This window comes from Brachycentrus maculatus, unplaced genomic scaffold (genome assembly GCF_059751285.1).
Source record: "Brachycentrus maculatus isolate JH-2025_06_01 unplaced genomic scaffold, ASM5975128v1 h1tg000156l, whole genome shotgun sequence".
NCBI lineage: Eukaryota > Metazoa > Arthropoda > Insecta > Trichoptera > Brachycentridae > Brachycentrus > Brachycentrus maculatus.
The window spans coordinates 383862-401871 of record NW_028280909.1 but is presented as its reverse complement, the minus strand read 5'-3'; the positions used below and the strand labels follow the sequence as shown (position 1 = coordinate 401871).

The following is an 18010-nucleotide window of genomic DNA, read 5'->3' as shown; positions in this document are numbered from 1 at the left end:
ATTGCATGATATGTAATAGTTTCATTATCTCTGTGGCGCTTAATAAATAATCGTCTTTGCAAATTCCTGATTTTGAAACGAATTCAATTTTAATTTTAAATAAATCATGCTTTTTCTGATAAATATGTCATACTGAACAAAATTTGTTTATGATTTTGTTTAAAATAAGGTAAAAACATTATATTTTTTAAAATTGATTCGGCAGTCTCTTTCTGGTAAAATCTATCCATTTGTAATTTTGATTTTACTTGGTAAATACTCCGCCTCCGTCTCCGCCTCCGGCCTCCGCCTCGTAGTGTAAAATTGTAGTGTAATGCTCAGCACGCTCGGCTACCGTTCTGGAGATCCCGGGTTCGATTCCCAAGGGGGGTAAAATAAATATAAGTGATTTTTTTCACTGTCATATTTATTCAATATTACCCCTGACTGGTACCTGAAGCGGAGGGCTGATCACCTTTCCTTCATGTGTAAACGATCAAGATAACACTGCGTTTGTATGACGCAGTGCCCTATGCACCATTGGGGTGCGGATAAGGGTTTTATTATTTATTTTATTAAATACTGCTATTTCTTAAAATCAATAGACTAAATCCTCCCCCCTATTATCTTTGATCCCACTGATAAAAAATAAATAAATAAAAATAAGAAATACATCCTACCCCCTTTTCAACCTTCAACGTCCCAAGGACACAACGCTAAACTTTATACTTAGCTTCACTTAACTTTAAAATCAAATATTTGAGCCCTACCTAAAAATCTTATTTTGCTTATTAGTTAACTTTTAAGCACAAAAAAGCCTGTGACGGTCGAAAGCACATTAAATTCCCAGACTTCCATATTTTTCATATGTTGTTGAGATGTCAAAGATTTCTTTATGTTTTGCCATTTGTTTCTTTTAAATATGCTTCTTATATGTTTATTTAAATACATTTTCTCATTTTTTCTCAGTTATATTTTCTCATTTGTTTATTTTAAATATGCTTCTTACCTTATGTTTTTCTAACTTGTTTCCTTTAAACATGCTTCTTTCATTATGTTTTTTTCTCATTTGTTTCTTTAAACATTATTCTTGCCATATCGCTCACTCCTTTCAAGAACGTCATAAATCAAAAATCGTAAATTTTCAGTTGTGCATGTTTTCGGAATGCCCAGAAAATGTACTATATCCCGACAAAAGAGGCATATTTTTAACTTAATATTTACCCGCTACAGGGCAGAAAGTGTTGTGTTTGCATTTTTAAGAAAAGGTATTGTTTAATTATTTTTTCAAATAAACTAAATATTTTTCAAATGGAGAAAAAACCTTCAGGTTTTACCTAAAAAAAACTGTTGCACAGTAAAAAGTTCAAGAAGTGGCTTGATATTTATTTTTAATACATTGTATTATATTTTTAAACATTATAAACGTTCTCCTTAAAAATCAAGTTTTTTTAATTATGACGTTCTTGAAAGGAGTGAGCGATATGTTTTTTTTTATATATTCTCGATTCATGCTTCTTACCTTATGTTTTTCTAGCTTGTTTCTTTTGAACATGCTTCTTTCTTTATGTTTTTTTTCTCAATTCTTTCTCTAAACATGCTTCTTGCCTTATGTTTTTTTATATATTCTCGTTTGTTATATTTTCTCATTTGTATTCTCAGTTATATTTTAACATTTTTTTCTTTTAAACATGCTTCTAACCGTATGTTTTTTCATTCGTTTCTTTTAAATATGTTTTTGACCCTGTATTTTTTTACATGCCTATTTGTTATACCGGTTTATTGTTTTATATTTTGCCATGACTTATGTTTTTTGAAATTAAAAAAAGTGTTAAAAATAACTCCTAATTGGAGATAATCCAGATTTGTGAACAAGTATTAGGACACACAAAAAGTTGTATCCCTAGTTCAGCCTTACAGTCCATAATTTGCACACATTCCTCGATATATTCATTCGTAAATTATAATAAATTAAAAAAATCTTTCACTGATTTATCGCCATTTCAAATAATTAATTATGCATACAAATATTTTTCACTGAATGTGGGAAAAAATGCTAATCTCTTTTTTTATGGGGTATTAGAAGTCGTTAGTTATATTGACGGTTTATTAAGCCGAATCAACATAATTGTACAAAACTACTTGTCGGTTCAGATAACAAAGGTACCAACTCAAAAATGATATACAAAAACATGTTTTATATATATATATATATATATATATATATATATATATATATATCTATATATATATATATATTTTATATATATATATATATATATATATATATATATATATATATATATATACAAAAATATATATATATATATATATATATATATATATATATATATATATATATATATATATATATATATATATATATATGTATATATATATTTATATATATATATATATGTATATATATATATATATAAATATATATATATATATATATATATATATATATATATATATATATATATATATATATATATATATATATATATATATATATATATATATATATAAATATATATATATATATTATTTTTTGACATCTCATCAAAGATGAAGAAGAATATGGAAGTCTGGGCATTTACGGGGCTTACGACCGTCATAGGCTGGTTTGAGTGATCACTTTACACACGTGTAACATTCACCAATTCTACCCATTATTGACAACCACACTACTCAAATTCTTGGAAGTTCTATATATATGAACCAATTTAGAAACTTTGTTCTTGAATCACTAGAACTTCACTAGAGACATCTATTGGTGAGATGTAAAGAAGCTTTTTTATTAAGCAGAAACTCTTATATTAGTATGTGAGATCCGAATCCTGGATTATAATCAGACTTCCATATTCTTCTTCATCTTTGATGAGATGTCAAAAAATAATATGAAAATAACTCCTGTAATTGGAGATAATCCAGATTTTGTGAACAAGTATTTGGACACACTCAAAATGTTGTATATATATATATATATATATATATTATATATATATATATATATATATATATATATATATATATATATATATATATATATATATATATATATATATATACATATATAATAATTTAATTCATTTTCAAGATATTGATTTTGATTTTAACATATCTTTATACTTTTATAAAATTAAAAAACTTTGTTTTAACCACTTTTTTATTATAAGTACCTTTTAACCTACCAATTTCGACAAGAACCTTGTCATCATCAGGGTTAATTAAATTTGTTTTTGGGTAGTAAAAAAAAAAACAAAAATCAAAATCTTGAAAATGAATTAAATTATTATGTATATAATTAAATAAATATATATTAAATAGTTCAACTTTTCGTACCAGTACAGTTGTCTCCATTGAACGCTGTATGACGTTAAAGCTATCGCAGTCTGTCGCATCGGTAGGCATTAGCATAGTGGGTCACCGTCTGTGTGCAGATCCGCCGTTTCTGGTTCAACTCCCATCTGGGTCACTCTCCTCGCTGTGCGGTATCAGATAGCGCCAGGAGCTTCCTGCATTTGAGATTGCAAGCAAAGCCTTCAACTTTTGAGGGCTTTCAAACAGTTTGTAGAGTCTGATTCTCAAAGTTTTTTTAATCAAGCACCTCCCGCTGAAATAGTTCGACGATTCATCGATCGACGATCATATTGATATATTATTTCGATAAATAAAAATACTTAGTGTTTTGATCCACTCCCATTATTATTAACCAACTAGTTTCGGCAACAATCTATTGCCCTCTTCAGGGTTTAATTTATGACAAAAAATTTTAAGTCATTGTGAGTGGATCAAAACACAAAGTATTTTTATTTCTCGAAATAATATAAAATTAATACATAAAAAAAAGATAATGCTTATCTCTGCCTTGCATTATTTTCTTATTTAACCATAGGAACATCCATTATACATCGTTTGACCGCACTGAGAGATTGCATTCCGACTGCATTCAGTCTACTTTCATCCTTCTTTTGCCATCTCTATGCTTTAAAAGTTGATTTTTAGAATCTCAATATCCATGCTTTAAAAATTTGATATTTTGGCCTTACGTTTTATCTGGCATAAGTTGAATTCTCATCGTGCGAGGTTGGCAATCAACAGTGATGTCGCTCACTCCTTTCAAGAATGTCATAACGTTTTCAAAGTTTAAAAATATAATACAATGTTAAAAATAAATATCAAGTCACTTATTGAACTTTTTACTGTGCAACAGATCTTATTAGGTAAAACCTGAAGGTTTTTTCTCCATTTGAAAAATATTTAGTATATTTAAAAAAAATAATCAAATAATACCTTTTCTTCAAAATGCGAAAACAACACTTTCTGCCCCGTAGCGGGTAAATATTAAGTTTAAAATATGCTGCTTTTGCTGGGATATAGAACATTCTTTGGGCATTCCAAAAACATGCACAACTGATAATTGATTTATGATTTATGACGTTCTTGAAAGGAGTGAGCGATGTATCTAAGGCAGCGAATTCACGATCGGGTCGATTGTTCCGGTCACGATCGCAATCCGGCCACCGTTTGCACGGATTCGGCTCCCCATTGTCCCGCTGACCGTGACCCGGCAGCGAGAAGCCGGTCACGGCGGGTTAAAAACATCTCTCACAAGGTGCAATTCTCAACGACTGAATTCATTCAGCCAAAATTATTTAAATATTCTCGTAATACGTATCGTAGTTGTACAGGAGAACGTGACCAACTAACAAAACGTAAAATGTTCAGGTGTGCCATTTAAGACACTTTTGCTTGGCAAGAAAATAAACATTAATGCAGTTAGTCATTTTTAACAAGTCAATATATTATACTTCTAAGTTAGAAATCCTTTGGGATATTTATTTCAGGGTAAAATTAAGCTATTAAGATATCAAATACTCAATGATCACATTTTTCCTTCAGGTTTTACGTAAAAATATCTGTTGCGTAGTAAAAAGTTCAATAAGTGGCTTGAAAATTATTTTTAATACAAAAAACCCTGTTTAAAAAACCTGAAAAATCTTTTTTTTTTTTAAATATGACGAGTGAGCGATATGATTCTGAATAGGGCCGCAAGAAGCGGTGAAATTGGAAACAATTAGACCTGAAGATTATTAGGTTCGATCGTTGAATTAGATCGAACAGGTCACGCCGATTCAACTGCAATTAAACCAATTATGATGATTGATGTTTGTTGATTCTGAACATTACACGACTGGTAGGAACCGACGGCCAGCATCTTATTTCATCTCATCGTTGAATGCTGCTACATGTTTTTTTATTCACCTGGTGAGAACTAATTTTATGAAACTGTAACGGTTACAATATCAATTGGTCCAATTCTGATTTAATCTGGTGTAAAATTGAGAGCTAAATAATTGAACTTTGTCCACCTTCGTAGTGTAATGGTCAGCACCCTCGGCTACCGTTCTGGAGGTCATGGGTTCGATTCCCAGGGGGTTCAAATAAATAAAAGTAATTTTTTTACTCTAGTATTTATTCCATATTGCCCTGGACTGGTACCTTAAGCGGAGGGTTGATCACCTTTCCTTCATGTGTTTATGATCAAGATAACACTGCGTTTATATGATACAGTGCCCTATGCACCATTGGGGTACGGTTAAGGGTAAGAGAAATAATTTAATGTTTTTAAGTGAGCTTTGAGCATACGCAAAATATTCTAATGCGGTTTACAATCTCAGATAGGATGGTGAATGTTACACAGTGTGTACAAAGTGATCACTTAAACGGCCCGATAAATACCCAGACATCCATTTTCTTCTGTATATATGTTGATATATCATAAATACGTTTACTTATATGGCCCCAAATGTCGTTTAAAAAAAAAGTAAAACTATCCAAAGAGATGTCTTTCAATATTTCACTACTAACCCAAAATATTTGAGCATATTTTTTTTCTTAAGGTCCAGACGTTCTAAGTATAAATCATTAATTTAAAAGTACTTACCCATGTTCAGAATACAGCTTCAATTAAATTAATAATAACCCCGACAAATAAAGTCATTTAAGGCCACTAATAGAGTCGATAACTAAGCAATTTATCGACAAGATATAAATTGCGGTATTGTCGATAATATCTTAATTAAATCTCAACACCCAGCTCAATTAAAACTTAAGAATTTTTTAAATGGGACAAGTGTGTTGTAATATTAAATGTTATCAGTAAATTCATCAATCGGGTATGTCTTTAAAATGAAGTTTTATAAATATATATGCATATAATTTTTTTACAAACTTGATTCTCTTACAAACGTGAGAAAAATAGCATATTAGAAATATATTGAGCATGTCTGAATTCTGTGCCTTATTTTTTCTTTCCTTTCCATTTACTTACCTGACAGAGCCACAGCAACGCGCGGCCGGGTACAGTTAGTATATGTGTGTATGTATATATATATATATATATATATATATATATATATATATATATATATATATATATATATATATATATATATATATATATATATATATATATTTAATTTTATTTATATATATACCATATATACGACTTAATGCAGTCAATATCCGATCACTTAGACGAATGTGTGGCTAAACGATGTATGATTATACTCCCTCTGCCTACCCCTAAGGGGAAGAGCATTGACGGTTAGTTAGTAAGTTATTACTATGTTAAGACGTTATTTCAAATTCGTTGCGTTAAATCATATATTTATTTATTTAAATAAATTATATCAAAAAATAAATATTTTCAAGATATTTATTTTTTCTTTTGTACTGTAAATTTTACCCTTGGCATAATATAGTCCACCTCCGTAGCGCAGTGGTCAGCGCGTTTAGCTACCGTGCTGGAGGTCCCGGGTTCGATTCCCAGGAGGGTCAAAATAAATATGGCCGATTTTCACTCTCATATTTATTTAATACCACCCTGGACTGGTACATGAAGCGCAGGGCTGATCACCTTGCCTTCATGCAATTTACGATCAAGATAACACTGCGTTGCTACGATGCAGCTCCCTATGCACCATTGGGTGCGGACAAGGGTTAGAAGATAATATTGTAATTTGTAATTATGTACATGATGAAATGTAAATAAATAAATCAAAAATTTTAATATGTTTGTATGAACCTACAATAGTGCCCTAATCACCATTTGGCGCATATCGCAGGTTGATACGAATAGCCCCATTTATTCGCACACATTGAAACATTTGGCACAACTCTTTAAAAATCAATAAAAGCTATTCACATTCAATCAATAAGTAGAAAAAAACGTTAAATCCAAACTTAAGTACCTTTTTTTCCTCACTTTCGGTCTTACCGCTTTAAGCGATTGAATTTTCAAATCCATTAACTCAATCCATGCGTCAATAGTGCAGAACTCAGTAAACGCAATTTAAGCTACAAACAAGTGCCAAATTTTGAGGAGTAAATTCATCAGTCATTTAAGTACCTAAATATTTGGATCACAGTATTATTATTAATTTTCATTATTAATCGAGTTTTCGGACGACCAACAAGCAGTAAAGATTGCAAAAAAAATTTGGTCCCGTGGTTAGTGTCGCGGACTCATACGTCAGAGATTCTCGGTTCGAACCCACTGTACCACAATTTGATACCTATTTCTAATATTAAGCCGCTTAGGCTCACAGAAATAGAATGAAATTGAAATATTTGTGTAAACAATAAAAAAAACACAAATATTTCTCTATCCTTTAAAAGAAAGTACTAAATATTACGGTCTAATACGCACTAAATCTATCATGCTATAGTTTTTTTTAAATCTAAATAATATGATCACAAGGGTGTTAAAGGCGTGTTGAGATGGTTTGGACACGTGGAACAAATGAGCGAAAAAAGAAAAGTGACACAGATCAATAAGGCGAATGAAGTTGGTAATAGAAGAGAGGAAGACCGAACAAAATATGGCATGATCAAGTATTTCAAATATTTGGAAGTGGTCAGGTTAGGAAACGGTGTGTATATGTTTGTATACACAAACACACACACACACACACACACACACACACACACACACACACACCAACTCTTTAAGCTTCAAAGCTTAAAGGGTTGGTCACTTTACCTCAAAAATTGAAATGAAGAAAAATTAATGTATATTTAAATTTAAATTTCATTTGATAAATAAGCCCTTTTTTCTTCAAATATATCATTTTCAAACAATATTTACGGTGTTTGAAAATGATGAAGACGTAAACATCGAAACACGTGTCACAATAAATTTTAAATAAAGTGAAATAAAAATAAAAATATAATAAGGTGACAACTATATCGTAGTCATACAGCAGAAAGTGACCAAGTGTATTTTTTTGCAAAAACGTGATGACTGACTATTTGATATCTTACTAGCTTAATATTGCCCTGAAAAAAAGCCCAGGGCGATTTTAAACTTGGAAGTATAATATATTGACTTGTTAAAAATGACTGACTGTAGGTATTTGATGTTTATTTTCTTGCCAAGCAAAAGTCACTTAAATGACCCTCCTGAACATTTTATGTTTGATAGTTGGTCACTTTCTCCTGTACGACTACTATATATGTAGTATTTTTCATTTATATTAAAATTTAACTGTATTAAAGCTTTTCCACGAAAAACTGTCAGTTTAAAACATCAGTTAATTAAACTATATAAATTATTACGTACGGCGTTTGCGCGCACGATCGAAGAATGAACAAAGTGTGACGATCCGCCCATAGTCTGTTCCTAGCGTACAGTATAAAACAAGTTTTTTTCAAGTTCAATAGTCTATGAATGGTAGCTGAAATGTGTCAGGTTTTTTTCTATTTATTTGATCAACCTAAAAACCCGAGAGCAAATATCTATTTTGTGGCGATCTTATCCGAGTCTTGTACAAGCAGATGAAAATGATGCTGTAAACGGTTCGAGATCTCATTTGGCAGATATTATAGAGTCGTTAAACGAATGTGAATAACGCTTTTACATACTATACTTTGATAAATCATATCTAATTATTATTAAACATTATAAAATTAAATTACTTTGTTTTCACCACTTTTTTATTAATACAATTTAGCCTACCAGTTTCGACAAGAACCTTCTAGGATTCTTTGTATAATATTGAAAAGTAATTTTTTGGTGAGAACCATGACATATTTATGCATATATATATATATATATATATATATATATATATATATATATATATATATATATATATATATATATATATATATATATATATATATATATATATATATATATATATATATATATATATATATATATAATAAAACCCTTATCCGCACCCCAATGGTGCATAGGGCACTGTGTCATATTAACGCAGTGTTATCTTGATCGTTTACACATGAAGGAAAGGTGATCAGCCCTCTACTTCAGGTACCAGTCCATGGTAATATTGAATAAATATTACAGTGAAAAAATATATAGATATACATATAATATATATGTATATATTGGTCTAGGCCACCATGCTGCAGGTTCCGGGATCGGTCCCCAAGAGGGTCAAAATAAATATAAGTGATTTTTCAGTGTAATATTTATTTACTTTGACCCTGCACTGGTACCTGAAGCGGAAGACTGATCACCTTTCCTTCGTGTATTTAACGATCAAGATAACACTGCTTCTATACGATGCAGTGCCTTATGCACCATTGGGGTGCGGATAAGGGTTAGAAGAAGATATATTGGGGAGTCTGTATAAAGTTACTTAAGGGCTAACAAGCAGATAGCGAAATGAGCTACTATAATTTTTATATATTCAGTCGTTAAGTCTCAGAATACATTAATTCCCCATGCTCCTTCTAGTTTATAAAGCACCTCACGATGCAAGAGTTTAAACTAGATCCAAGGATTATAGCTGAGTGAATATGCATGTATTTCAACTCCTGGATACAGCTAATTCCATAGAGGTTACCTTAGAACAGTGGTTGGCAAACTGCGGCTCGCGAGTAGATCTTTGGCACCTTATAATATGTGATGCACCCACAAATGTGCGTGACTGACACCCTGTACTAATATGGAAATATTAGTATAAAAGATATTGTCGACAGCACAAGTTTCTCCTTTGAAATACCTTTTTTTGACATGTCCATAAAGATGATGAAGAATATGGAAGTCTGGGCATTTACGGGGCTGACGAGTATCAAAGGCTGGTTTAAGTGATTACTTTACACACGTGTAACATTCACCAATTTCACCTATTATTGACAACCACACTTCTCAAATTCTTAGAAGTTATATATATATATATACTTATGTGTAATGAAGTTCTGGTGATTCAATAAAAATGTTTTTTTTAAATTGCTTATATACATACATTGGTGAGATGAAAATAACTCCTGTAATTGGAGATGATCCAGATTTTGTGAACAAGTATTTGGACACACTCAAAATGTTGTATAGCCTTTTTTTAGTTGGAAGTTTGATTTATTATTTATCTTTCGTATTATGTACAAGGTTTATAGATCATTGAGTTGATTTTTGTTTCTTCTAGCTAAGAAAAAAGTTATATATTTTAATCTGTGTTCGGAACAATAGGGATAACCTATTGTAGACCAACCAGGAATATGTCAGCATTTGCTCATTGCTGGGAGGAAACCTCGTTGCACTCCTCAGGAGAAGGTGGACTACTGACTGTCATCAACAGGTCTTCCGTTCCACTAGAAGAGGGCTCGGCGATTTGTGCCCTAGCTTGATTTATGGTACCAATGTCCATCACTATTATATATATATCCTCTTCTCCGGTTTCAATCCTGAATTCAGGGTCAATGAAGGTCAGAATCAATAATAAAATTTAACAGAAGAAATAAAACATCCTTTTGGTAAGCAAGGCTGTAACCCGTTTGTATAGAAAAGCCCGTGCATAGAATTATTTATTGGACATCATTAAGTGCTGCCCGGTACTTATACAGTGACCAGTACATTGTACTTTAGACCAGTGCTTCTACAACGGTTCGTGAGAGAGAGCCTTAACCCTAGGTTAATTTATTTTTATTTTTAATGGCATAACTTCTGTTTTGTACATATCGCTCACTCCTTTCAACAACGTTTTAAATCAAATAAAAACTTGATTTTTTAGGAGATCGTTTTTAAAGTTTAAAATTGTAATAAAATGTATATTTTTAAAATCAAGTGACTTACTGAACTTTTTACTGTGCAACAGATCTTTTTAAGTAAAACCTGACTGTTTTTTTCTCCATTTGAAAAATATTTCGTGTAATAAAAAAAATTAAACAATACATTTTCTTCAAAATGCAAAAAAAAACAGTTTCTGCCTTGTAGCGGGTAAATATTATGTTAAAAATATGCCACTTTTGCTGGGATATATTACCTCTTTTGGGCATTCCGAAAACATGCATAACTGAAAATTGACGATTTTTGATTTATGACGTTCTTGAAAGGAGTGAGCGATATGTAAGAACACGTTTATTTTACCTTGTATATATGGAGTCAAAGTATGGTAGAGTGGAGTGGTTGAACTGCGCTGCTTTACTCTTTAATTTTCTATATACAGTAATATGTCTTTGAAAATGTAATACTGTAAAAAATATGTAAAAACATCACTTTTGTAAATTCAAATTTTATAAGCATGTTACAAATAATAGAGGAAATAAAATCAAATAAAAAAAAAACAAAACTAAAAACTGTATATTTCTGAACTATCTTACGGTTGACGTTGTCACTAAACATTCGTAAAAAATACGGCTTATAAATAAAACGAGAATAAATACGATAATCAAACATTTTAATTACTTTACCAGTTATAGTAACGTTTTTTCGGATTTAAGTGATCACGAAATGATTTCAAAACACGTGTCACAATAGATTTTATGAAAAAAAATCAATTTATTTAGAAAAACTAAGTAAAAATGGCTAGATGTTATCACAAAGTGACGATTCGATTACCGAAAACATATTTTCGTTTAAAACTGCATGTAAAAATTTCCTTTTACCAATGTAATAAAGTATCTGCCACAGTGTAGTGATTACAGCATTTCAGGTACCGGGCTCGATTTCCAGGGGGGTCAAAATAAATATATGTGGTTTTTCTCTCGTATATTTCTTTAATATCACCCTGAACTGATACCTGAAGCGCAGGGTTGTTCACCTTACCTTCATGCATTTAACGATCAAGATAACACCACTTCTATGCAATGCAGTGCCCTATGCACCACTGGGTGCGAGTAAACGGTTAGAGTGAGAGAAGAGAGATAAAAAAAACTTATTTTAAACAAAAAAAAGCATTCCTGAAAAGTTTGCAGGATTCGCAGATTTTAAAAATATTTTCATATGAATTATATAGGTATATCGTAGTCATACAGGAGAAAGTGCCCAAATGCATTGCTTTACAAAAACGTGATCATTGACTAGTTGAAATCTTACTAGCTTAATATTGCCCTGAAAAAATCGCAAAGAATTTTAAACGTGGAAGAATAAAGTATTGACTTGGTAAAAATGACTAACTGCATTGATGTTTATTTTGTTGCCAAGCAAAAGTGACTTAAATGGCCCTCCTAAAATTTTACGTTTTGGTAGTTGGTCACATTCTCCTGTACGACTATGATATATGAAAATATTTGTGTGGTGAAGAATTTGACCATATATGCATAAGGTAAAATTCCTCACCGTTTGAGAATCAGTGCCACACTCCAGCTCAAGAAAGTATCTGGCGCGACCTTGAGTGACCTTGGCAGACGGTAGTGTGCATAATCTTACTTGCTGAACTATAGTCGGAATTTAACATTCCACTGTGACATTTTGTGCATTGTAAAAAAAGGCCATTTCAAGTAGAGTTGATTCACATAATTGGGCCGGGTGCTAAATTGAGCCAATTCTCGAAGAACGGAAAACAAACCAGGAAAAACAAATGATTTAAAAAATACAATAAATTGACTTTAGTGATTTTTCATCATACACCTATTTACCTTTTCAGGATCAAAATATTAAAATATGTCATCACTGGGTTTTCTTCGTGATTTTTTTCCCCTCCAAACATTCCATTAGAATATTATATTTACAATTTCATGTAATTAATGATCTGAATTTTTAAAACTCACTAACTAACTAACCATCACGCCGCTTCCCCGCAATGGTAGGCAGAGAGAATCGAACGCCACACCACTCTGTCTTTGAAAACATTCTTCGCCTCTTCTACATTCATGCATCTCCTCATACATACCCGACGATTATTACGACTCCTGACCCGGCCGCTTACAAGTATTTGACATACCTGATTGTGCCAAGTTTTCCTCGGTCTTCCTCTGCTTCTTTTTCCAACTACATTCGCCTCATAAATTTGATCTGAATTTCTCCAGCACGAAATACGAGCTAAAAATAAAATATATGCTTAGCAGATATGTACTTATATGTTTTAAAAAGAGTCAAGTATCTCTACACACTCAAAATGTTGTAAACAAATTATCTGATCAAATTATAAGCTTACCTAAAAATTTTAAATAATATTTTTTAGCGTTTCTCAAGTATGTGAATAAAACTTAGAATTCGGACCACAAATTAAAGAGTTTCGGCTTAAAAAGCTTTCGTCATCCCAACACAGATGTCAATAATGAACTCTCGCAAACTGTGTTTCGAGTTTTTCCATATATCTAGAAGTTTCAAGAATTTGAGTACTGTGGTTGTCAATCATGGGTAGAATTGGTGAATGTTACACGTGTGTAAAGCGATCACTTAAACCAGCCTATGACGGTCGTTAGCTCTGTAAACGCCCAGACTTCCGTTTTTTTGTTCTATTAAATCTACACGATTTCTTTATAAGCGGAAGTAAATATGAATACCATAAAAATCTAAAAAATTAGACCGGATTTGTCTAAAAAGAGTCGTATGTGAAATGAAATCCAGTCAAACGAGTTATTAATCGATTAATTTGACAGTCGATTAGTAACCGACTGAATAGAATTATTTATTAATTGAAAAAAATGGTGTCTTGAGAAACGGAGTTATGATTAATATTTTAACGACTACTGTTCAACTTAATGACTAAAATGGGCGGAATGGGAAATCAGTTTATGCTATAAATAATAATAAATATAATATTTAATTAAAAAATAACACTTTCGTGCATTAGGGTTGGAACCAGGGCTCTATTAAGTCAATTTAGGTATAAATAGACAAAAATTGAGATTAGCGTACAACATTTTTAGTGTGTCCAAATACTTGTTCACAAAATCTGGATTATCTCCAATTACAGGAGCTATTTTCATATTATTTTTTCACATCTCATCAAAGATGAAGAAGAATATGGAAGTCTGGGTATTTACGGGGCTTACGACCATCATAGGCTGGTTTATGTGATCACTTTACACACGTCTAACATTCATCATCATTTCATCTCACCAATAGATGTCTCTAGTGAAGTTCTAGTGATTCAAGAATAATGTTTCAAAATTGGTTCATATACGAGTACCTTATATTTATTCAATATTACCTTGGACTGGTACCTGAAGTGGAGGGCTGATCAACCATCCTTCATGCTTAAACGATCAAGATAACACTGCATTTATATGAAGCAGTGCCCTATGCACCATCGGGGTGCGGATAAGGGTTTTTATTAATATTTATACACAATGTTTTAATAAATAGTTTTTTTTTTAATAATGAGAAATAATTGTTTTTTTTATTATTTACACAAATATTTAAATTTCATTTCTGTGAGCCTAAGCGGCTCATTATTAGGAAATAGGTATCAAATTGTGGTAGAGTGGGTTCGAACCAAGAAGCTCTTACTTAAGATTTCACGACACTAACCACGGGACCACAACCCGACCCGTTAAAACGAATAGTACGACAGTCAGATATGTAACACGAAATATTTCTTTCCTTGCAGGTTATATAATACTAATTTATGACATTCGTTTGATAATGCCCTAACAAGGCGAAACAATTGTCACAATGTAATTTTTTATGTGTTTTTGTTAATAAAATACAACTTAGCAGACTCAAAAAATCTGTGTTTGATTTAAAATTAATACATAAATTAAAATGGAGTTCTACAAATTAAACGCCAAATCAATAAATAAATATATAATATTAACATATTTTCCTGTGTCATTATTTTAAGCAAAACGTGAAGTAGAGTTGCAAAAATGGTTATTGGTAAAAATTGCATTTTAATGATGTGCAGTTTTGACCGAAGGTAGCTAGGAAAATAAATGCAGTGCGAAATTACGCTGAAGAATACGATTCGAAACGAAAATTGGCCCCTAATTGCATATCGTACACATACATTTATTATGTACGCACTTATATTTAACGAGACCTGAAAAATATTGTTTACAACACGTTAAAGTACAGCCAGTATGAAGTTAAGCATGTCTTATAATTAAAATAAAATATATATATATATATATATATATATATATATATATATATATATATATATATATATATATATATATATATAAATATATATAAAACCCTTATCCGCACCCAAATGGTGCATAGGGCACTGTGTCATGTAAACGCAGTGTTATCTTGATCGTTTATACATGTAGGAAAGGTGATCAGCCCTCCGCTCCAGGTACCAGTCCACGGTAATTTTGAATAAATATTACAGTGAAAAAATCACTTATATTTATTTTACCCCCTTGGGAATCGAACCCGGGACCTCCAGAACGGTAGCCGAGCGTGCTGACCATTACACTACGGAGGCGAACAAATACAAATATCAAAATAATACTAAATAAAATTATAAATAATCAGGATGTATTAAAGACATCTCAAGAGGGATGAAGCTTATTTTTATAAGAAAGGGCACGGAAAACCATTTGAAAACAAAGGCTGTTTACAACTTATAATTAAAATATAACTTTGTTTTGAAAATCGCTATAAATATTAAATTAAAACTTAATTATAATGTCTACCGGTTTCGAAGCTAACCGCTTCTTTATCAAGACTATAAAATCTTATAGCAAGACCATATAGAAATATAAATTATGGCTATTTACGACGTTTGGAGTGTGTCCAAATTCTTGTTCACAAATGTGAACAAGAATTAGGAATTATAAATATAAAATAAAAATCAAATATAAATGATTTACTTTGTAGTTAGTCATTATATCTTTTACACTATTTTACAAAAGTAAAAATGTCTAACCTTTTTACATGTCGCTCACTCCTTTCAAGAACGTCATAAATCAAAATACTTAATTTTTCAGGAGAACGTTTTTAAAGTTTAAAAATATAAAAGAATGTATTAAAAATAAATATCAAGCCACTTCTTAAACTTTTTACTGTACAACATATTATTTTAGGTAAAACCTGAAGGTTTTTTCTCCATTTAAAAATTATTTAATATATTTAAAAAGATAATTAAAAAAACATTTTCTTCAAAATGCAAAACCAACACTTTTTGCCCTGTAGTGGGTAAATATTAAGTTAAAAATATGCCTCTTTTGGTGGGATATAGTACATTTTCTGGACATTCCGAAAACATGCATAACTGAAAATTGACGATTTATGACGTTTTTGAAAGGAGTGAGCGATATGTGAGTGTAAAAATAAATATCCTTGCCTGTTAAATACAATGATTTAAAGCATTTAATTTTATAATTGTTAAACCATATCCGCTCCCTAGTAGGAGCATATGGAGTTCTCAAACTGTCTCCAGGCCTTTCTGTCGGCTGCCAGCTCCTTTACATCCTCCCAAGTCAGATCCGCGACCCGAAATTCTGACGAGAACTGAGAGATGTATACATCTTAAAAATTATAGTGAAATTATATAGTAAATAATGAATGAATAATGTTGATCCCTATATAAAAGATTTGATCCCTATATAAAAGATCCCAAAGAATGTAAACAATATAAAAGATTTGATTTGTTTTGAATATTGAAAGCATTAACTTTGTGGATCAAATTGATATTTTATTTCGAGAAATAAAAATACTTTGTGTTTTGATCCACTCACATTTTTATTAACCAACTAGTTTCGGCAACAACCTGTTGCCCTCTTCAGGGTTTATAAAATTAAACAATAGTAATAAATTAATAAGTTAATAATAATAATAATAAATTTATAAGTTATAAATTAAACCCTGAAGAGGGCAACAGGTTGTTGCCGAAACTAGTTGGTTAATAAAAATGTGAGTGGATCAGAACACAAAGTATTTTTATTTCTCGAAATAATATAAAGATTTGATATTTCATGTTAATCAAGATTTGTCACAAAGTTCATTTATTTGTTTTATTTTTCTTGTCATATTTAATAAATAATAATAAAACCCCTATCCGCACCCCAATGGTGCATAGGGCACTGCGTCATACAAACGCAGTGTTATCTTGATCGTTTACACATGAAGGAAAGGTGATCAGCCCTCCGCTTCAGGTATCAGTCCAGGGTAATATAGAATAAATATGACAGTGAAAAAATCACTTATATTTATTTTACCCCCCTTGGGAATCGAACCCGGATTTCCAGAACGGTAGCCGAGCGTGCTGACCATTACACTACGGAGGCGGACTAAAATATTTATTAAACTGTCATATTTAATAAATATTAATAAATCTTTATATTGACTCTTAATAAGACAGAACTGATGTTCAACTGGTATCATTATACCACGAAAGAGATCCTTGAGGAAAAATTCTGGAATAAATTCTGGAAGACCAATTTTGGATGAAGTAATAAGATGAATTTTAATGCGGGTACGTGATCTTCATCACATGAGGTAAATGTTGTTATGCCCGAAGGAGTGCGTTGTTATTATCCAGGGTAAGTGCAATGACTCGTATCGATGACCTGATTCAAAATAAACATATTTGCTCTTTTTATTTACAACATTTTGAGTGTGTCCAAATACTTATTCACAAAATCTGGATTATCTCCAATTACAGGGGTTATTTTCATATTATTTTTTGACATCTCATCAAAGATAAAAAAGAATATGAAAGTCTGGGCATTTACGGGCTGACGACCGTCACAGGCTGGTTTAAGTGATCACTTTACACACGTGTAACATTCACCAATTCTACCCATTTTTGACAACCACACTACTCATATTCTTGGAAGTTCTATATATATGAACCAACTTAGAAACCTTGTTCTT

The 18010-nt window shown here is 31.3% G+C and overlaps 1 protein-coding gene across 1 annotated transcript in view; it reads left to right on the top strand.

Moving 5' to 3' along the window:
* LOC148308613 (agrin) overlaps positions 1–18010 on the top strand; it is a 90190-nt gene that overhangs the window by 38748 nt on the left and 33432 nt on the right. The window lies entirely within an intron of this gene.